Source organism: Canis lupus, chromosome 6, assembly GCF_011100685.1.
Source record: "Canis lupus familiaris isolate Mischka breed German Shepherd chromosome 6, alternate assembly UU_Cfam_GSD_1.0, whole genome shotgun sequence".
Lineage (NCBI taxonomy): Eukaryota > Metazoa > Chordata > Mammalia > Carnivora > Canidae > Canis > Canis lupus.
The window spans coordinates 48,078,118-48,100,860 of NC_049227.1; the positions used below are offsets into that span (position 1 = coordinate 48,078,118).

Here is a 22,743-nt window from a genome sequence, read left to right on the forward strand (position 1 = left end):
GGTACACTCCAACAACAGAGTAGAGGAGGACAGTACATTCATGTGGTGGTATAATCTGAAAAAAAAAACTGATTCTTGAGTGGCTTCCCCAAAGCTGAAATTCTCATTTTTTTTAATTAAAATATTTCATGTATTTATTTGAGAGAGAGAGGGAGAGAGAGAGAGAGAGAGAGAGAGAGAGAACACAATGGGAGAGGGGTTGCAGAGGGAGAAGCAGACTCCCTGCTGAGCAGGGACCCTGCTCGGGGGCTCAATCCCAGGACCCTGAGCCCAGCACAGAAGCTCAACCAACTGAGCCACCCAGGCATCCCTCAGTTTTTTTATTAGAATTTTTATCACGAGACCCCAGCTTCTGAGACTTCTGAACTGTTAATAGGTCCTGATGGAATGCCTTCTACTTTTTCTATCAGAAAGACATTTTTCAGATTTACAATTAAAATTGGCTATATTTGCTATTAGAGAAACTATATATATATGTATGTATTTAAATGTTTTAATAAAAGACTATGGAGATTTATTACATAACTGAGAAAATTATAAGATATAAAAATGCTTCAGAACGAGTGGAGGAAAAGAACTTCAGGGAACTAGGTTGTTTTCTGATAACTTTAATCTGTTGTGAGTGAATCTAGGCTTTTATCTATAGGGTGATCATTCAATCTCAACAAATGCAAAATGGGAAGTTACCAGCCAACTACGTTTTACTTCATTCAGATATTTGAAAATTTACAACAAATCCCAATTTTGCTATGGTTTTATGGATTTTGTATGTTTGTTTTATATTAAAATAATGACCAAGAGCACATTATGGGGAGAATACTGAAAAGTTAAGCACTTGCAGAATTTTAACATATATATTGATTGGGTTTTTGTAATATATGTTTGTTCTCAAGAAGCAGGGCCACATGTAGTACAAGTCACATCAAGGTTGTTCTTTATTTTTTTTAATAAATTTAAAATCATAAAGTATGACATGTTTGACGATTCTGAATATTACTTTTTATGCTTTCTGATACTTTCTGATAGATTGAGGGGATTGGCTTGTGAAAAGCCTACACACAAATACACGCACGAATATTGTACTTAATGATAAAGCTGCTAGTGACAAAGCAATAAACACTGGTCCTAGTTAAGGAAAAAAATAATGTAATGTGGAAAACAGAAATGAATCCAGAGTGCAGGCCAAATAGAGAAAGACAAATTTTGTTTAAAAGATTTTATTTATTCATTCATAGAGACACAGAGAGAGGCAGAGACCCAGGCAGAGGGAGAAGCAGGCATCATACAGAGAGCCTGACGTGGGACTTGATCCCGGGGCTCCAGGATCATGCCCTGGGCTGCAGGTGGCACTAAACCGCTGAGCCACCGGGGCTGCCCGAGAAAGACAAATTTTTAACAAAATTTGAAAGTTTATTAAATAGTTAGGGGCTCTATGACAGATTCTCTGATTAATAGGAAAAAACAATTTTGATGGTAGGAAAGGTAAAATTTCTTTCTTTTTTTTTTTTTTTTTTTTTCATTTTTAAGTGAGTAGGATGTCTTCTTGTTCTGCAGACTCTGGAGTCCACTGAAGGCCAGATGGGACAGATTTTAAAAACAGGAAAGGATCATTTCAGGCTTCAAAATCTAGAGGGACAAAATGCTAAGTTAAAAATACTCTTTGATTTGACCATACAGAGCTAAATGGGGAATGGTAAATTACGGACCAAACTGCAGTTTGTAAATATTCGTATAAAAGCAGAATAAGATAGGGCCTAATCACCAAGGTTATAGCTCGGATTTATTAACATTAATTCATGGCTTAAAAAAGAAACAGAAAATGTCCTTTGTCCCTACTGAGATGACATAATTATAGAAAGGAACTTCTTCCCATTGAGCTGGGAAAATAGTTGGTTGAATTCAGTGTCACAAGGAATAGCGGAAAAGGATGGGCAGCAGGGAAGCAGGCTAGTAAGGAAAAGGATCTGAAAATAGCAAGAGTAACCACTGGGGCCCAGAACATGAGCCTGCAGCAAGGCACCTTTCCAAATCTGAAAAACAAAGTTTCACGAGAGCCAGAGGAGGCAACATTCGGATGGACCAGAAGCAATGGTTGCAGTATCTAGGATCCATAACGCAGCCTGCTGGGGGTTTCATCCAGCTACTCGTGACCCCAAGTAAGGCAGATTAGGTAAGCTTTGCTATCTGTCAGTATGTGGCAGGCTGGTGGAGCTGAAGTTCCAATGATAAGCCTGAAAGAAGGAGTAGCCAAATCCAAAGAACCCAAATGGGAATGGTAAGATATGAAAAGAAAAGAAATATGTGTAATCTTGCATGTGGTTCATCCGTGCTGAGCTGCTTACAGTCCTCTGATACCACGTAATTTCACTCATTATCACACCATGGTTGATCGCATGGATGTTTAAACGGAATAGCTGTAGGTGGTACCTAGCAGCCTGCCATTATCTAAGAAAAGCTACCTACCTCTTAGGGTCAGAGATTTCACACCTACAAAGGGCAGTTGGTGATGCCTATTCCTTAAAAAGATTGGTGTGCGGTGCATGGAAATTCCGCATGAGAGCCTGTCCTGGGGAGCAGGATGTCAAGGCTAGCTCCTTAGCCCTTTGTCCTGTCCTCTGCAAGGAGGTACTGACCTAACATCGCACTCCTCCCCAAGTTACTCTCCACTTCTCCTTCCTGATCACTTCCTCAGTGAACCCTCATTCCAACTCTCATTTTGGCTTAATTCCATGTAGTTTATACTGTTACTAGAATTTGATACCGTAGTTGGTTGTTACGATGTCAGTCTTTCTCATTAGATTATTAGTTTCTTGAAATCAGTGACTGTATTTTATCAATCTCTGCAGCCCAAACACTGAGCACGGGGCCTGGTACAGAGCACTGAGTAACGCTTCGTTGAAATGATTTGAACTGAACGCCTAACAAAAAGTCCTGCCTTATTTACTTCATTATAAGGCCCCCCACCCTGCCTCATAGGGTCACTGGTACTTCCATCCTTATTCTGCACTCTTCAGCTTTTAACTCCACTGCAGAGCAATGTCTGTTTCTTTTTTGGATGCTCTTTGAGAACATGTCATCTAATTTTTTGGAATCCCTGCATGCACTGTACGGAGCCTTTCAGTGCCCAATATGTGCTCATTGAGAACTTAAACACATAAGTGGCTGGATGATTGACTCTATTAATATAACATTTAAAAATTAGGAAAATTATATGTAAGGAATGCTTGTCCTTTAAACCAGGATTTATAAATTTGCTATGATATAAGATATAATGAATTTTTCATTTATACTTTACCTGAACCATAAAAAGAAAAGGTAAATTGTCAAATATAACCACTTTTTTGATCTACCAACTGGTTCATCTTCATCTTTAAATCAACTTTTATGTTGACTATGATTCCTGTTTCATGACTGATATATTTTACTGACAGATTACTTTGCTCAGTGGATGGTGATAAGAAAACTAAATTTTGTTCATTGTAATACTCTTTTCATTTGTTTGTAAAGATTATTATTGTCTAGCTTTACCATTTTAATATATGTTTATACTAACAGAGATGTTGCATTTATGGTTAAGAATGTAATAATACTCCATCTACATAGATCATGACTTAGTGATTTAAGTCATATCTACCCAAGTCTAATATGATCATGTCACAGCTCAGCTTAAAGCCTACTGTGATCTAATTAGTACATATAGAAGAAATCAATACAGCCTTCTTAGCATGGCCTACATGGTCTTTCCGGTCTCATCATAATTCATTTCCAGCCTAATTTCCTTAAAGTCTTATCATGATCCCGTGTAATAGCCACCCTGAATGCCTCACTATTCTCCATAAGTGTCAGACTCTTCAAAAAGTCCACCTTTCTTTCATTTTCTTTCTTTCTCTTGTTATTTTCAGCAGATGTCTTTCTTCCATATCCACCCCTATTTCTCCATTCCAAGGGCCCATCTTGTCCAACCTGGACAACTGTGATATCTCCCCATTGGTCTACCCACATGATTTTTAATTAATTTTCCAGGGTGTAGTCAAGATAAATATTTCAAGACAAAACTCTGCAAATTGCTCACAATACTTACTTAGTGTGGTAGAAGAGCAATACACATTGGGCATTAGTGAAACCTAGTGAAAAAACAGTGAGGAAAGGATCAAATGAATGCTAGCCCAGAACTACAGCTGGAGGATGGGTGAGTACACTCTACTACCAGACTGTAAGTTAAATGAGTAACAGGTGAACGATTCTCCTGGAAGAGGACCAGGATAGAGGAAGACTGGAGAAAAATGCTCTCTCAGGCACACGTCAAGGAGATCTACTAAAGCTGAGGATGAATCAGAAATGATAAAACCATAAAGAAAACCATCCCCATCCTGAACACACATTATCTCCAAAGCAATTAGGTGACCAAGGTGCTCTGAGGGTAGAGGGTAGCAACTAAACAACCCAAACCAAAGCCACTTCTCTTTCAATGGCTTCAAAATTCACAAAATAAAAGTCTAGTAGAATGAAAGGTTTGCCGATTTCTACCACCCCCACACATGTTGTTTACCTTGGTATCTACTGTCTTATATGGAATGTCTAGTTTTTTTCTGCAAAAGATTATAAGGTTTATCAAAGAGCAAGTAATGAACAATGCATTTCCAAGAGACAAAAAATAATCAATAGAATTAGGTTCATATTTGACATATAAATTGAAAAGCTATGAGCAGAATGTTAAAATCAATGTCATACAGTTGACCCTTGAACAGCATGGGTTTGAACTATATGGATCAAAAACATTTAATTTTTTTTTTAAATACAGTACAGTTCTATAGATATATTTTCTCTTCCTTATGATCTTTTTAAATCATTTTCTTTTTCCCAGTTTACTTTATTCTAATACACCGTATAGTGCATATAATGTACACAATATGTGTTAATTAGCTGTTTACCTTATGGATAAGACTTCCAGTCAACAACAGGCTATGGGCCACAGGCTGCTTGCTGAACACATTGGGTGACTCTGGCTGCTCCAAATGAATGCCAGAAAGCCTAAAAGCCCATCAGGGCTGTGAAGCCCAAGCTCCTCTATTAGAGCAGAAGATGCCTGATGGAATCTGCAAGAGGGGTTTTAGCTGCCGGCATGTATATGTAGGGGATGCTAGACCTGCTGGAAATTATTATCATATGTCCATTCCTAAAACCAGATGATCAAAAAAAAAAAAAAAAAAAAAAAACCAACAACAAAAAAACACAAGTGATTAACATGGCCTAGAAGGCTACAATTAGATAATTGCCTGTGTTTGAAAAGATTTAAGGGATCACAGGCAAAAGATTTCTTGTTGGTAATCAGCTGAGCCTCTGGGGACGTGATTCTGCTCCAAACCATTTTGGCTCTAAAAGAGAATATCCCCAATATCCTCCCTGCACCTCCAAGGGTTCACAGTGAAAATAAGTAATATTCCTACAATTAAGAAATTCCTTGAATGTGGCAGCAAGAGGAAGTCCCCTCCAGATGACATCTACATACACAGGAGAGAACCATCTGCACCCCTATGCTATAAAACATCACACGTATCTGTGAATGGGAACCAGCCTCTACAGTTTAATGTGTCCACAACAGCATTTTAATTGGTGCCAGGCTGCTGTGATCCCAGCTGTGTCATGGTACTATGTATAATTGTTCATAAGCTGGGTCTTTCATGTCAAGATCTTTTCTAGAAACACTGACTTTTTTTTGTCAGTAATAGTTATACGACCTCTTTCTGTAAACCTTTTTGTAGAGGCTGGCATTTAGTTATATTTGATGTGGTTACTCATTTCGGATAACAAGGCTGGGTAGGACGTCATGTTCTCCCTTGAGCTTCTGCTCTCCTCTCCATATTCCATTCTAAATACCCTCCAGTCTTTTCTTAATTTTTAGTGTTTAATAACAACAGAATATCTAGTGAATAAGTCCTCTCAGCCATTATAAATCTGTGGTAGTAGTGATTGCAGTCAATATTAGCCAAAATAAAGAATTTACAAATAAAAAAAACCAGAATACACTATTACAGGGAGTCAAAAGTTAAGTGTGGATTTTTGACTGCACAGGGTGTTGGCTCTCAACTTATTCAAGATTCAACTGTAATGTGATAAAACCTCTAATGAAAAAAGGTGGACAGCATGCAAGATGAAATGGGTAATTTTAGCAGAGAAGTGGACTCTATAAGAAAGAAACAAATGAAAATGCTAGAAGCAAACAAAAAATAGTAATGAAGATAAGGAATGCTTTGAACATGCTTATGCCCAGTACAGCCAATTAAAAATGTTCCCTGTGCTCAATATATCCTCCCCTAAAAAAAGAATAAAAGAAAAAAAATTAATGACCTCAAAGATAGGTAAAAAACAACAACAAAAAAGTAACAGAATTAAAGGGCTATTGGACAATACCAACTGGTTTAATAAATGTATTCTTGGAATCCCAGAAGGAGAAGAAAAAGAAAAAGAAGAGGAGAAATATTTGAAGAAATAATGGCAACAGGTTTTCTGAAATTAGGACACGTACACACATACAGACACATCCCATGCCTCCCTGTTACATCCAAACTACTGAAAATACGTGAAAATGTGAACACATTACATGAAGAGGACCAAAGAACTACAACACACTTCTCATCTGGCATCATGCAAGCCAGATACAATGAATATTAGTATTTGGAGGGTTGAAAAATAAATAGAAACTGCCTACATAGGATTCTATACCTCGCCCCAATAGCTGTCAAAGTGAAGGAAAATACCTGCTTTCACACACACACACACATACACACACTCACAATTTATTTCTAGTAGACTTGCACTCCAAGAGATATAAAGCAAAGTTCTTTAGGCAGAAAGAATATAAAACTAGACATAAAGGTGGCTAAACTAAAAAGAGGGATGATCCCTGATATGGAATAAAAGAATAAAAACATTGAATTCAGTTTGTTTTCCCTTACTTTTAGGAGCTATAACAGATAGCTTTGTCTAAGGCAAAAATAGTGATATATTGTATGCTTAAAGCATATGTTAAAAGTAAAATATATGACCTAAATAGTACATGGGATTAGAGGGAAGAATTGATACTTTTAGCTATAAGCATCTTGCTCTACATATTAAGTGATGTAATATACATAAGTAGACAGCATTAATGTTACATAACATATAATGTAACACTATATGCAAGGGCTTCAACCATAGGAATGACTACTAATTTTTTAAATTTATAAATAATTCCAGAGTAGAGACAAATTAGGATTATAAAACATGCTCAATTAACTCAGAAGAAGGCATTAATTCTGTTTATTACATACACTTATATTGCTTTATACACTTATTTTGGCTTATAGGAACACATTTTTGAGTGATTTATTAGCTGAACACATTTTTTTCATAAGCCATAAGCTTCATGGAAGCTGGGACCATATATGTAATTGCCTTAGATTATATCCCAACAGCCTAGCATGTATAATAGACTCAATAAATATTTGTTGACTAAATGAATAAAATCTACTTGCCTTTGCAAACAATTTTCTCTACCTCAAGTGCCCTTGGTCCATTTCTCTGCCTGGAAGAGTTTCTAGGCTTTCAGGACATGATTAACCACCTTCTCCTGTTTTGTTAATTCCTCCTTCATACAAGACTCTTATTCAATACTTAATTTCTGCAAGCACTTAGCAAGGCATTGGGGGATGGGGATGTTCAATTATGAGAAAAATATGCTCCATACCATAAAGAAGTGCCATATAGTTAATTGACATGATAATTAGGTAACCAATATTTATAATGCATTAATAGTGAAAATATAGTTAAAGGCTTTTCTTGACACCCAGAATATGAGAGGTTATGGAAAACAATTACTACAAAGGACTATATTGTACTATTTAAAAAAAAAAACTATTAAACACTCACAATTGGAAATTCCACTTGTCACAACTATATCATTTGATAGTTTTATTTCCCTTATTTTCTTTTAGAAACAGATATTGCCTAGTTTTAGCAAAAATTGATTAAATGACATTTGTATAATTAATTACATATAAATTTTTCATGTGTTCATTTGGCGTGTTTAAGTTGTAATCACAGGGTACACCAGTGTACCGTGTAGGAGCAGCTGAGATCTGGTGTAGTTACACATTAACTCTAATTATTATGTTAAAATTAGCTACAAAAAGAATCACAGAGGCGCTCTAGATCTCCTTGAAATCATAAGCTAAAGATATAAACAGATGTATGGGAAATCAGTGTTATTATGCAACTTTTAATGCTTTATAACTTGATAGTCCCTTTTATGTTGGAAAAAGTAACACTGAATACATTCCTGGACAATTCTTTTTGTCCCTCTTTTGCCCATTTCTAAAATACATGAAGGATGACATATGAAACTTTTAGTCTGCTAGTACCTTCTGCGTTCCAGTGGTGGACAGAATTGGAAATGACTTTTTAAAAGAAAAATATCTATCTATCTATCTATCTATCTATCTATCTATCTATCTATCTATTTATTTATTTATGGGAGAGGAGGGGAGAGGTGGGAGAGAGGAAGAAGGAGAGGGAGAGGGAGAGAATCTCAAGCAGTCTCCACTCTCAGCGGGGGCCCTGCCAAGTAGCTGAATCTCATGACCCTGAGATCATGAGAAACCCAGAGTCTGATACTTAACCCGCTGAGTCACCCAGGAGCCCCTGGAAATGTTCTTTAAATGAAGAAACCTAAGACTAGTGATGGTCCCTGAAGAAAAATAAAACAAAACATACTCTTCTTATCATCAGTTTTTCTTGCACAAGATGAAGATTTTAATTACTTTCCACTATACTTTAAAATTTCAGTATTACAAGCTTATCATTTCCTTTTATTCACTTCTAGTTAACAAGAACATATTTACATTTACATATATGTATTCCTTTTGTAAATGGAGATTAAAATATACATTTTAATTCTGAAAAATATTAGCAGGCAATATCCAGTGATGTATGAAATGGATAATACACATCATTACCAAGTGGAATTTATTCTGGGGATGCTTGATTTGGAGAGAAATTTGTAGTTTTAAATACCTATAATAGAAAAGAAAATCATAAAAATTAGTGACCTGAGTCTCTACCTTAAAAAGTAATAAGAAAGGAAGTAATTAAACCCAAAGCAAGTAGAGAGAAGGACAACTAGAGATAAAAGTATAAATCAATTAGAAAATAGCCAAAAAACCAGGGAGTAAATAAGCAGATTGCAAAGTTAAGTTTCTTTGAAGATATTAAATAAATCTAAAAACTTTAGTAGAGAAAGAAATTACACACATTAGAAAAGTTAAATGGAACATCATTACATATCTTACAGAAATTAAAAAGTAAGCAAGGGAATATAAGAACAATTTTATAGCAACCAATGAATTCACCAACTTAGGAAATAAATTCCTTGAAAAACAAACTTACAAATACAGACCTAAGGTAAATCAAAATCTGAGTTTTTTTATCTCTAATTAAAGAAATTGAATGAAAATTTCATTTCAAAATGAAAACAAAATCTCAAGAACAAGGTATTTTTTAATGCTGAACACTAGCAAACATTTGAGAAACTTTTACACAAAGGCTTTAAGAAAATCAAGGGGGAAGAAAAACATTTGCCAATATGCTTGATGAGACCGTATGACCTTGATATAAACAACCTGGCAAAAAAAATTAAAAGTTATAAAATCATAGAACAATCTCATTCATGATAAGACAAGTGAGATTTGTTAATTTGTAAGATATCCCTAAGAAATAGATGTAAATTCCATGTTACTTAGAGGGGAAAAGATGGAGAAAGCCCAAGAGAGAAAAAGAAATATGGAAGAGATTTGAAAGAATAGCATGGAATATGAGTACGTTTCTCATTATGGCAAGTAGGAATTGATATAATGTTCCATTTAAAAACAAAAAGAAACTAAGTGAAAAATTAAGATGTATATTGCGGTGAAAGACCCTCTTAAATAGTAAGGTTGAAAGTAGATGATTGAAAAATATAAACAATTCAAAAACTAGCCAAAAAAAGTAGGAATTAGTTTATTAGTTTCAGACAAAATAGATATAGGCCAAAAGCATCCTAGTGATAAAGTGGGTTATTTTAAAATGACAGAAATTTAAATTCACCAGAGCAACAATACTTTGAAATTTGCTTTTACATAATACAAAATGCAGAGAGCAAAAATTTGACAGAATTAGGAGAAAAGGACACATTCATAGTTGTAAGGTGAAACATGCTCTCAAAAAATAAGAGTAAAGAGATTTGAACACGCTAGAAATTTGACCTAATGGATGCTAATAAAGCACCACACAAACAACCTCAGAATATACATTATTTTTAAGTACACTTAGATACATACGGACAGAGTACATTTTCTTACTAAAATGAAATTTAGCTGGGAATTAATTTAGAGATGACCTAGAAAATGATTAGATATTTGGAATCAGAACACGCTTCTAAAATACCCATGGGCTAAAGCGGAAATTATAAGGAATAAAATATATTTCGAATTGAGTAATAATTTAAATATTACATAGCAAAATTTGTGAGGTATATCTAGCGCTATATTTAAAGAAAAATTTATATCTTACCCAGGCATAGTAGAGTATATTAGTATATTAGTATATTAGTTATATTAGAAAAAACAAATGAATATTAATGAACAATCATCCATGAACAATCATCCATCTGAGCAGTTAGCAAAAAACAGCAGTAAGTTAAAACAAATAAGCAAAGAAACAATTTGACTAATTAAAAAGTAATTCTTCAACATATGAAGAAAACAATTTTCTCTGTTCACACTCACTTCTGACACTACCTGGAGTTAGTGTCAGATCCCACCACTTAAGGTTTCTGTCCCATTCCAGAAACATTTGGCATGGCAAGTCCCCAGTTGTCAACTGTATTTCTAATTTATAGCTAGTTGGTTATAAATTAGAGTTCCTATTACCCCTTCCTTGGATTCAATAATATGCTAGAATGACTCACAGAGCTCAGAGAAACACATTTACTGACTTATTATAAAGGATATAATAAAGGATACTGATGAAGAGACAAATGGAGAGATGCAGATTCTCACAGGTGAGGTTCAAAAGGGTCCTTAGCTCAGAAACTTCTGTCCCTGTGGAGTTGGGGTGCTCTCCTCTCCCAGAATATGGATGCACTGACCAATCCAGAAGCTGTCAGACCCCATATTTTGGGATTTTTATAGAAACTTCATCACATAGGAATGATGGTTAATTAATTTGATTACCAGCCTCTCCCCCCTCTCCAGAGAATGGGAGACAGGGCTAAGAGTTTCAAGCTTCTCATTATGGCTTAGTTTTTCTGGTGACCAGCCCACATCCAGGAATACACCATGGTTGCTTCTTTACAAAAAGAGGCATTCCTAACACCCAAGAAATTCCAAGGGATTTAGGACCTCTGTGTCAGACCCTGTCACTCAGGAAATTACAAAGGTCTTATGGACTGTGTGTCAGGGATCAGGGGCAGAGACCAATATTTATCTTTTTTGACAATTTCATGCTCAATGCAAGCAAATGTTGGTTCTTTGAAAGGATGAATAAAATCTACTGATTGCTACATTATTGCTTTGAACAACTAAATGAAGAAGCCTCTGATAATCAACCTCAGGAAAGAGAAAAGAGGGCAGGGTGGTGAGACAAAAAATACAGATGCTTCAGGTACTCATAAGTAGAATATTATGGGATATTTTATCAATTAATTTTAAAATTTTGAAATAAACAGATGGGTAAAAATTAATGCATTCATTTACATGACTTAATAAAGAACAGAAAACGAAAAAAATTAAAAATTAAAAAATTAAAAAATTAAAAAAAATTTAAAAAAAGAACAGAAAACGAGGATACTCAAAAAACAATGAAAGAAACTAAATTGAATCAAATTATTCAGCCAAAACTTCCATACTTACTATATAGAAGTAGTAATTCTAAAAATTGTTGGCAAAATTTTGAAACCACAACATGACAAAAAACATTAAAAAGGAAATTCCAAGTCAATCTTATTTATGAATATAAATAAAAATTCATAATGAAAATTTTAGAAAACCAAATTTATATTATATGTAATATGCATAATAAGCTATATTTCATGAAATCAAGATTTTATTAATACTCAAAATCCACTAATGCATCAATACCATTAGCATATTAGAGGTGAAACCCATATGATTTCTTCAATGTGAGGAAGAAAAATTCATTTCATGTAAATTTAAGGTCTATTAATAATTATATATTGCAAACTAAGAATGAAATGAATGTTGCTTAACCTGTCAAAGCATGTATACAATACAATTTATTCTTGTCCTGGAATTCCCCAGCAAGTAAGCCAGGACACATTATAGAAGAAACTGACTAGGGACGCCTGGGTGGCTCAGGGGTTGAGCCCAGCCTTCAGCCCAGGGCATGATCCTGGGGTCCTGGGATCGAGTCCCACGTTGGGCTCCCCGCATGCAGCCTGCCTCTCCCTCTGCCTGTGTCTCTGCCTCTCTCTCTCTCTCTCTGTGTCTCATAAATAAATAAATAAAATCTTTTTTAAAAACTGAATAAATGAACAAACAACACATAAGATAAAAAAAATTCATTGTTTCAAGTGATAAGATTTTATACTTAGGTGATCAAATGAATCCACGATTAATTTATTATAATAGGTCATTGCATATAAAATAATATACAAAAATACTGTATTTTATATAATAGCAACAATTAGAAAATAAAACAACCATTCTGCTTAAAAATAACATAAATGCAACAACAGCAGTGTGACATATTTATGGGAAATATAAAACTCTACTGGGATATTTTAAATTAGGCCTAAACAAATTTAGAGTTATAACATTTAGGTTGATGAGCCAATATTTTAAAGAACTATTTAATGTTTTGAAATTTCTTAATTCTCAATAATCTATAAACTCAATGACAGTCCACTTAAAACCCTAACTTGTTTTGCTTGTAAAACTTAGCAATATTCATCTAACTTCACATAGCAATATATTTGAGAATAGCTAGGGTTTAATTCAGTAGAAGATAGGAAAATTTGTCCTAGTAGCTATCAAGACTTACAATAAGTAGTATAATAAACAGGATAATGTGGTTCTGGCTTAGAGTATAGGCAAATAGACAAATGGAATAAAAATGAACTCTCAACAGCCCTGTGTACATATGAAGAAGAATTGCAAACCGCCAGCAAAAGACCAATAAACAAACAATAAATTGTTTTGAGAAATTTATGGCAGAAACTGCTATCCATTGACTCAAAATCCATTTCCTCTTCCTTCTGGGTGCACAGATTATATTTTCCATCATCTCATCTGCATTTGTATGTTTCTTTGTGCCTGAAGTCTCACCAGTGGAACATGAGCAAAATTAATGCACATCAATTACGGTCCTAAAATTTGAGAAGTGTTGTCTCTTCACCACATGCTCTTTGTCATTTTGCAGACCAGATGCAGAAAATAACAAGTTCCTACCAGATAATTTTGCCACTGGTAAGAGGAGATTGAATCTCTGAATCACCAAGTGGAGAAAAGTCTCCTACCAACTTGCCTACAACCGATAATATGTTTGTGTTTGACTAATCTGTTTGAGGTCCGTTTCAACAGCTATCCCTGTCCTAAAAAACTACCAAAACTGTAACAAACATGCAGGACTGAGGGACCTCTAACAGTAATATGAGCATCTGGAGTAGTGGATGGGTGTGCGTGGTGGGACAAAGCAACAGATTGGCAAGCTTGAGAGCTGTGCAATATGATGATGTCAACTTATTCAATAACATGTTGCCTGAGATGACTTGGAAAGCTGATCAAGTCCTCCCTAAGCCCATATGTCCAAGAGAAACAGAAAGACTCAGAATGAAAATACAAATTGTTGTTCTTTACTACTTATATCAAGAAATTAAGAAATTAAGCAATTTGAGAGAGAAGTGACTGATTTTCAGTGAAATGGAAAGGTGGAGTTCTGAAGTTTGGGATCTTGCAGATTTGAAACCACAAATTCCTTCTGCCAACTTCCTTCTGTACCCCCAAATAGGGGGAAATAGGATTTTAAAGACAAAGAAAGCCAAGGATATTAAGGTTTTAAAGTTAAACAGTGGATTCAGCGGTATGTTTAAGACTGGTTTAATGATGTATTTTCCCAAGAAAATGAACAAAGAAACAAAATAAATAATTGTGTGTGTGCCTGAAGTGAGGAAAAGAGGAAAAATAATATTTTAAATGAAAAGATTGGTGAGACCTGTCTTATCTATGGACTAAAGCTCATTTCTTCTTTCTGGACACAAAAATGAACCCATATCCATAATGTATAAAACAATTCTCAAAACATCATTAAGAGAGTGGAAAAATAAATTGAAAAATAAGCCAGTGGCTTAAATATGTTCTCCAAAAAGAGATTAAATATAAATTTTCAATAAACATGAATAAAGATATCCAATTAACTTATTGGCAAGGATGTGGAACACTCATACACTATTGGTGATAGTGAAAATTGGTGCAGCTGCTTTGAAAATTATCTTGTAATATCAAATAAAATTCAGGAAATGTATATAGCCAGCAATTCTAGCCCTGTATATAAATCTTAACGAATCTCTTCTCCAGTGAAAACAGGAAAAATTTACCAGAAAACTATACTAATATTGTTCATATTAGTTTCCAGTGGGAAACAACCCAAAAGACCATTAAAAATAGAGTAAATAAATATGCTGTGGAATAATATAAATTAATAAAAACAAATAACACCTTTACACAGCATTGTGGATTTATCTTTTGTTTTTAAGATTTTATTTAACTATTCATGAGAGACACAGAGAAAGAGGCAGAGACATAGGCAGAGGGAGAAGCAGGCTCCTTGCAGGGAGCCCCATGTGGGACTCAATCCCAGAACCCTGGATCATGCCCTGACCTGAAGGCAGATGCTCAACCACTGAGGTATCCCATTGTGGATTCATCTTATACACATGGTATTGACTAAAGTAAGCAAGGTTTAAAAGAAATAAGTGCAATATAATTTCATATTTTTGATGTGTATATATATATCAAATATATATATTTGATGTGTATAAATCTCTATGAGATGTATATATGCATATATATCTCATAGAGACACAAATAATACTATTTATAGATGCAGCTAAAATACAAATAAGATAAAGACTATTCTCCATTGCCTATTATTGGTACCCTTGTTGAAGGTCAGTTGACCACCACATATCTGCTAATATTCTAAATATATAAGAAATTCCCCAATTCGGTAGAAATAAATAAATAAATAAATAAATAAATAAATAAATAAATGACTTAAAAATAGGCAAAGGACCCGAGTAAATATTTCCCTAACAAAGACATACCAATGGTCAATAGGTATATGAAAAGATGCTCAAAATCTCTAATCACTGGGGAAATGCAAGCTAAAACCACAATGAGGTATATCACCTCACACCTGCTAGGATAGCAATTCTAAAAATAACCTAAAAATAATGAGATGTTGGTGAGATGAAGAGAAATTTGAACCCGTATATAGGGGTTCCTCAAAAAGCTAAAAATAGAACTGCCATATTATCCAGCAATCCTATTCTGGGCAGATATCTAAAAAAGCTGAAATGAGGATCTCAGAGATATATCTTCTCTTTTATAGCCTGTTGCAGTATTATTCACAAGAGCCAGGATATGGAAACAATATATGTTGCTTCCAAAATAAAGAAAATGTGTTGCACATTTTTATATCAGCATAAAGTCAGATGTTTCTGTTTCTTTTAAAATGGTAGCACACTCTTAATGTTCACTTGGAATCAAGAAATACAGACTTAGACCAGCCTGAGCTATGGGTTTAGAGTTGAGATCATTACATGAAGTTAGGTTCTCTAAATGTTACACCTTCTGTGAAAAGCAGACAATTTAAAAATGTCCTATTGGCAAAAGCATACCATACAGAAAGTTGTCTGTCTTGGCTTGAGCTTTGGTTAGGACAAGAACAATAACAAAAACCTTTCATGAGACTTTTAAACCATGGACTTTCCCCAGTAGGGATTTATTACTATTGAGTTGATCTACACCAGTAATTCACCTGACCTGGCAAAAAGAAATACAACAGTTGACTTATGGGACACATTCTCATTTCAGTATACATGATTCTCACACGGAAGAGTTTCTGGAAAATGACTTGTCAGTCCAAAGTTAGAAAAATATCCTTTAAAAAAAAAGAGAAAAATGTCCTGAAAGATACCAAGATGAGTGAGAGACAGAAATGAAAATAAACAGTAGAATTAGTGCCACACAACTAAGATGGCAGGGCTATAAAAAAAGTGAAATAAAGTTATAACTTTTGGATTCTTATATGCTGGTACACTTTGTTGTCATTTCTTTTAACCTTCATATCATCACTGAGATTGGTGATTTTATCCTCATTTTATCAATGAAGAAATAGGTATGTAGCGTGTAGATGACTTGGCAAAAACCACAAGGCTACGTAGCACAGCAAATAAGCCACTGACCCATTGTCTTGTGGCCCAGACTCTGGGGATGCTCCTAGATCTGCCTCCTTTAGAGTTGCGGCCACTTCCCCTCATCAGGCACTTTGAGATCTTATAGATTTGGGGCCTAACTTTCTGTGTCTGACTGGCCCCCGAAACAGCCTCCAAGTGGCCTTTACCGGGTTGAGGACTTAATTCTAAGGTAGTTTTGTGAAGAGTTTCAGGGGTGAAATCAGTGTAGGGGAGAGAAATGGATACATTTCTGGGGAAATTAAGGTAAATTTTTTCTCAGATATTACTTTAAGTGACAGTAATTTGCACATATTAAAAAAGGCAGAGGACCAAGGAGAATGTAGTGTGGGTTTATTTTTTTTTATTTTTTTTTGTGGGTTTAGATAATAATGAGAAGTCAATTATAGTTTGTGATTATGAAAGAAAAAAAATCAACTTTAGATGGAGACCTCCTAATAGATCACTGATGCCAAATAAATTTCTCTTACTTCCTTCTCCTCCCAGGAAAAAAAAAAAAAAAACAAGTAAAATCAAGCCTAAAATTAAAGGAAGAAGAAAGAACAAGATATAACAAAAATGATTTGAAAAAGGACTTACTGGTACTTCTAGAAACACAAGTCATGAGAATTAGTTCTATAACTCAATATAATTATATAATTCACATATTTATGTAGTGATAGATAATCAGATGAACACAGTGGAAAAAAAAGAATCGATGAGCCAGAAATTAGGTGTGATAATACTACACTTAATAAAGAATAGAGAGGTAAAATGATGAGAAAAAAGAGAATGCCAATAGATATGCAGAAAAAGAATGAGACAATCTCATATATTTTAATAGGAAATTTAGAAGAAGAGGATAGAGAAAAGAAAACAAAAAGCAATGTTAAAGAAATAGTGACAAAACGTTGATAGGGCAATTTATTATTTCTATGCAAAGAAAAATTAGAACCCCATAGTCTGGAAGACTGTATTTGTAGCACGTAGGCCAGCAAAGGATTAGTGCCCAAAGTGCATACTCTACAAATCAATCTAAACAAAGCGATGGAATTTCCAGTAGAAAAATAGACAAGACATGTAGAAAAAATTATAGAATAGGAAATACAAATGAACCAGAAGTATGTCCAAAATGGAACCTTAACCATTTTAAGAAGTCATTTAACAATCTCTGAACTATTTAACTCTAGACTTCTACTCTGTTAAATTTTACTCCATTAATTCATTGTTATTTTTTGAAAATGTATGTAGCAAATTTTACTGAAAATTGATAACACAAAACAATGTAACAAATTTTTAAAGGGTGTGTGAAGTTGATCCAACTCTTGTTATCTCTTCCATTCATTCACAGGAAGATTCCGTGGGATCTGTAATGTTCCTGTTCTTAAAAAATAACGTATTAAATAGGGCACAACACAAGATTTGACAAAGTGGGCAGTAAGGGTAGCAAGTATACTTTTGTTTGCTTTATTCCCCTATAATTTTCTGTGTTCCGGAAACTAGTCATAATACGTTAATGACATTTAGAAAAGAAAGATATTGGGGGGAAAGGCAAGAAGAAGAAAAATGTCCTATTGCAATCTTACCCTTAGCAAATTCTGATTACAGGGACTTTGTAAGTTCAAATGCATCTAAAGGTAAAATTATCATTAGCATTCATATCTGCTCTTCACAAGTCTTTAGCAGAGTCTGCTTATTTTAACAATAGTATTTGTAATGCAGCCCATGACTTGACAGATACTAACAAAAGTAAATCAGCAAAATGATTCTCCATCTTTTTCCACCCTCAGGCTCCGGGCAATCACAGAAACTATGAACATCTGCTTGGATTCTGATTGCCATGTTCACTGATTCAGTGCACCCAAATAAGCAACAATTAGTCTGTTCAGCATGTGTCAAAAGATCTGTCAAGTTAATTCAAATTAAGACAGGATAAATTGAATCCAGTTGGCATCATGCATATTTGTATGCAAAGTTTAAACAAGCATCAGCTGTGCTATGTTATCTTTTATTTACAAGCAAAACAGGAGTATATTGTTACATAATTTCAGAAATAACTATTCCTCATCATAACTTTGCTACGTCATTGGCTGGATGCATTTTCTTGGGGCGAAAACATTTTCTAATGGGTTTGAGTGGACTACTGTATTGCAAGAGATCAAAATATCATTTTTCTTGGGCTCATTTATCTTAGTTCCATTAATTAGTTCCTAGGTACACAAATGGGTTTCAAAGCTTGAGATGTGTGGATTTCCATAAATTATGCTTCCAAAGGTAAATGCTTTTGAGCTATAAACTTCATATTTATCCTTAAATTGTAAGCATTCTATAAAATGTTAATGTCTTCAGGAGGTCAGGTGATAGTTTTCCATCACATTGATTGGATAGCAATCTGTAGCATCAAATATCTCTATACTTGAATGAAGAGAGAATCTGAACACTCAGAATCAGTGACACTCTTAGGAGGCTGGCAGGCTTTTAGCAGAAGACAGAATGATTTCAGTGGCATTAATTATAATCTATTCCATTTTCACAACTGTCACAACTAGACAATACTCCGGGTTCCATCTCTATTGATGTTTGGACAGAGTCACGTAGAAGGTCATCTAATGTGTTGTACGCTATCGATCTTCAAAGGAGGGGCTCCATAGTGCTCCTTATACCTCTGTCCATTGCACTCTGAGGAAACATAACTTTTGTGAAAAAATAGAAAATTGCTGTACCAAGCTCTTAAATGTTTACTTTTAATGAGTCATATTCTCCCACTTGTGACACTTTTTCTCCCACTTTTGATAGTGAGAGAGGAAGAAGGAGGCTGTTAAAATCTGTGGTTCTGATTGAAGTTGGAAATAGAACTGAAAAAAAAAAAGAAAAATATCATACTTTTAGGAAATATCATATGACCTAGGATTTAGCAGAGAGGAAGTTCATAATGACAATAAGGCAAACATTTACCAGGATGCCTGCAGATCTGGGCATTGGTGAGTAATTATCAGGATATTAGAGAAGGACAGACTAAGAGGTTATCACTTCTACAAAACAAATAATTCAGTCCTATTCAGGCTAAGGAGATAGAGATATTTCTCCTCTTCCTTTCATTTAATATGAATATCACTAAACATTAGGTTGGTAAATAGCAATTGTCTGGTGTGATAATATATACATTTTAATATAAGTTCTGGCTGCCAGAATTGGCATTTCAGAAAAAAAAAGTCATAAATAACATTTCCTAAATGGTTAAATTATGTTGACAGTGACTTCCTATTAAAAGCTGATAATGGTAGGCATCTTGTGACTATTTCCAGTAGCTATATCTTAGGACAGAAATGTTTGCCTTTAAAGAGTTCTGATACGGGGGCACCTGGGTGGCTCAGTGGTTGAGCATCTGCCTTTGTCTTAGGTCGTGATCCTGGGGTCCCAGGATCGAGTCCCACATTGGGCTCCCTGCATGGAGCCTGCTTCTCCCTCTGCCTATGTCTCTGGTTCTTTCTCTGTGTCTCTCATGAATAAAAAAATAAAATCTTAAAAAAAAAGTTCTCATACAGCAGATGAGATAACTGGTCTTAGTGAGATAGAATAAACAGAGGTTTTTTTGGTATGGTTATCTGGTGCTAAATCTATGGTGTATGTGGGTGTGTGTGGGGGGCGTGCGCACATCATCAGATGTGAAGGCTTAAACAAGGCTGTGTTCCTTGTTCTTTCCAAAGTTTCTGCTGAAAGTTGAGTCTACTTATCAATAATTCCTGGTACTTATTCTAACATTTACCTCGCATCCACCCTTTCCGCCTTGGAAATATTTATAAACTTTGGAGATATCTGGGGTAAGGCCAAGAAATCAGGTGAGAAGAGGAAACATTGTATAACCTGTTTCCCTTTTTGTATGTTGCATTCAAATACCTAGACTCCCGCCAAGACATCCAGAGTACAGAAGCTCTTAAGTGACCAGTTCCATGAAAAGTGAAAGAGGATAGAACTGAGGGTTAAAAGTTTGCACCATCTGAACTCAGATGCAATCAGTCACTCTGAAACAGGCTGTTTTCACAAGGTTAGTAGAAACACATTAAGATTAATAAGCTCTTCTTACATCTAGAAGCCAGGTCGGCCTTTGTCTTTTGTGGAGCTTTTCCGGGAATCCAGGAGGCCATGAGTGTATGTAAGAGAAACTAAGAGTAATGTGTCTCGCCTTGTTGGGTATTCTAAAATGAGCCACATTAACCTCTTCAAAACTTCTTCTCTCTTCCTGAGTCATCTTTGTAGTAGGATCTCGTGAGTAGTCCTATCTCTGTATTTATTCTTACACTGAATGCGAAAACAATAATTAATCTCTATTATCATAGTTCTTTTTTTTGTTCAACACTTCAATCTTCTAATTCTTTAAAATGTGTTGTCATCAAACATATTAGCTATCTCAAACTTTTGTCAGAAGCCACTGTGATAGCTGTATCTTCATTCTTGACATCAAAATTGTAAAAATGCTTCCACAGCTCTGTGTTAAAATCAAAGTTTTTTTTTTGTTTTGTTTTGTTTTTCTCACAGACAAGAGTCTTCCTCTAAATTTAGGCTACATTTAGATGACAACTGCTCTAAGAAACAGCGCCCATTACAATTCTGTTTTTAATAAGCTGCAGATAGGCATTTATCTGTAAATATATTTCCTTACCTGTCCACAAGTTTATCTTGAGAATGATCACCAAATTACTGAATCAAGAAATCTTCTCTATGGGAGACATCTGCCATCTGGCCTGAGAAATGTCATTTGCTCTACTCGTTGATAATTACTCATACGTGTTCCGTTAGGAACTCATTTACGTGGCATTTGGGACACTGTCATTCAGGACTTTCCCCAACCATGTCCTAATTCTGCCAAGGGATCAGGGTCCAAGGTACAACCATTCCAGTCTCCTAGGATGTTATTTATTTAAAACTTTTTGTAAAAACTAATTTCAACATATAAAAATAAAATAAAGAGGGCACAGATTTTCTTCACCCAGATTTGCCAAGGGCATTTGTTTTCTGACTCTTGGCAAACACTGGCTTTTTTTCCTTCCTGAAACACTTCAGAGCAAATTGTAAACACTTTTGTGTGATTTTCTAAAAAATAAGGGTATTGTCTTTATAACCACAGTGACGTTATAAGAGTCAGTCAATTAACAATGATACATTATTATATGTAATCCACCAGCCTTATTAAAATGTCACCAATTATTTCAGGATCATATTAGTTGTCTGGTCTCCATCTCCTCTAACCTGAAAGAATTACTCGACATTTCTTTGTGTTTTATAACCTTGCAGTTCGGGAGAATTCAGAGCAGATATTTTGCCCCACAATTTGGGTGTGTGTTTATAATTACATTCAGTAGAGGCATATTTGCCAAGAATGTCATGGAAGTGGTGCAGTGTTCTTTCTAGGAGACACATTGTGTTCATTTGTCCATTACTTGAAATGTTTGTGATACTTTGTGAACTTGGTATCCACCCTCTTTCTCTAATGTAAAATTACTGTGTCAATAATTATCTTGTGGGGAGATACTATAAAACCCTGCAAATATTGCATTTTCATCATGCTTTTCCCCACTAATCTTAGCATCCATTGGTGATTCTGATCTAAACAATTAATACTGCCCTAGTGGTTCCCAAGTTAAAACTTTCTGTTTCTATTGTGCTTTCTATAAGAGCATTCTCTACCCTCCATTTATCTTTCATATCAATGTAAACTCACACATACTTATTTTATTCTATGGATTATATCACTATAATTATTTTTGTTGCTCAAACACCCTATATTTAACCAACGGGGTCCTTTACAAGCTGACTTCTGTGTCCTTTTCCTTTATTCTTTGATTAAAAGGAACATATATCTATATTAAATATGGATGTATGGTATATATGATATATGTATCACATACATATACACACACACCATAATTTCATATTTCTAATTCATGTTCAACTGGACAATATTTATTCTAACCTTTTTTCCCTTCCATACTTGTAACTCTATTTTCTAACATTGAGAATCCTGGCTATCATATCAACCAAGCAATTTTTTAATTTCTTAATACATATAGGGTAGCTTCAGAATTTTTAGCCCATTCCTTCAAAGAGCTGCATATAATGTAGGCTAATCCAGTTAACTCAAGTTTGGAAACTACATTCTGAAGAAATGATTTTGAAAGATTGTGTAAGGGGATCCCTGGGTGGCGCAGCGGTTTGGCGCCTGCCTTTGGCCCAGGGCACGATCCTGGAGACCCGGGATC

General features: G+C 34.9%; 1 long non-coding RNA gene across 2 annotated transcripts; it reads right to left on the bottom strand.

Annotated features, from left to right (window-relative positions):
• Positions 1 to 8,781: 8,781 nt before the first annotated feature.
• LOC119872351 lies at positions 8,782 to 21,281 on the bottom strand. Of its 2 annotated transcripts, XR_005360411.1 has the most exons (3): positions 21,147 to 21,281; positions 18,073 to 19,341; positions 8,782 to 9,051 (listed from the first exon to the last, which is right to left on the bottom strand). It is a non-coding gene; the product is annotated as an uncharacterized LOC119872351 (long non-coding RNA). The 2 variants fall into 2 exon arrangements; XR_005360410.1 differs by lacking the exon at positions 8,782 to 9,051 and having other exon boundaries at positions 16,834 to 19,341.
• Positions 21,282 to 22,743: the final 1,462 nt, after the last annotated feature.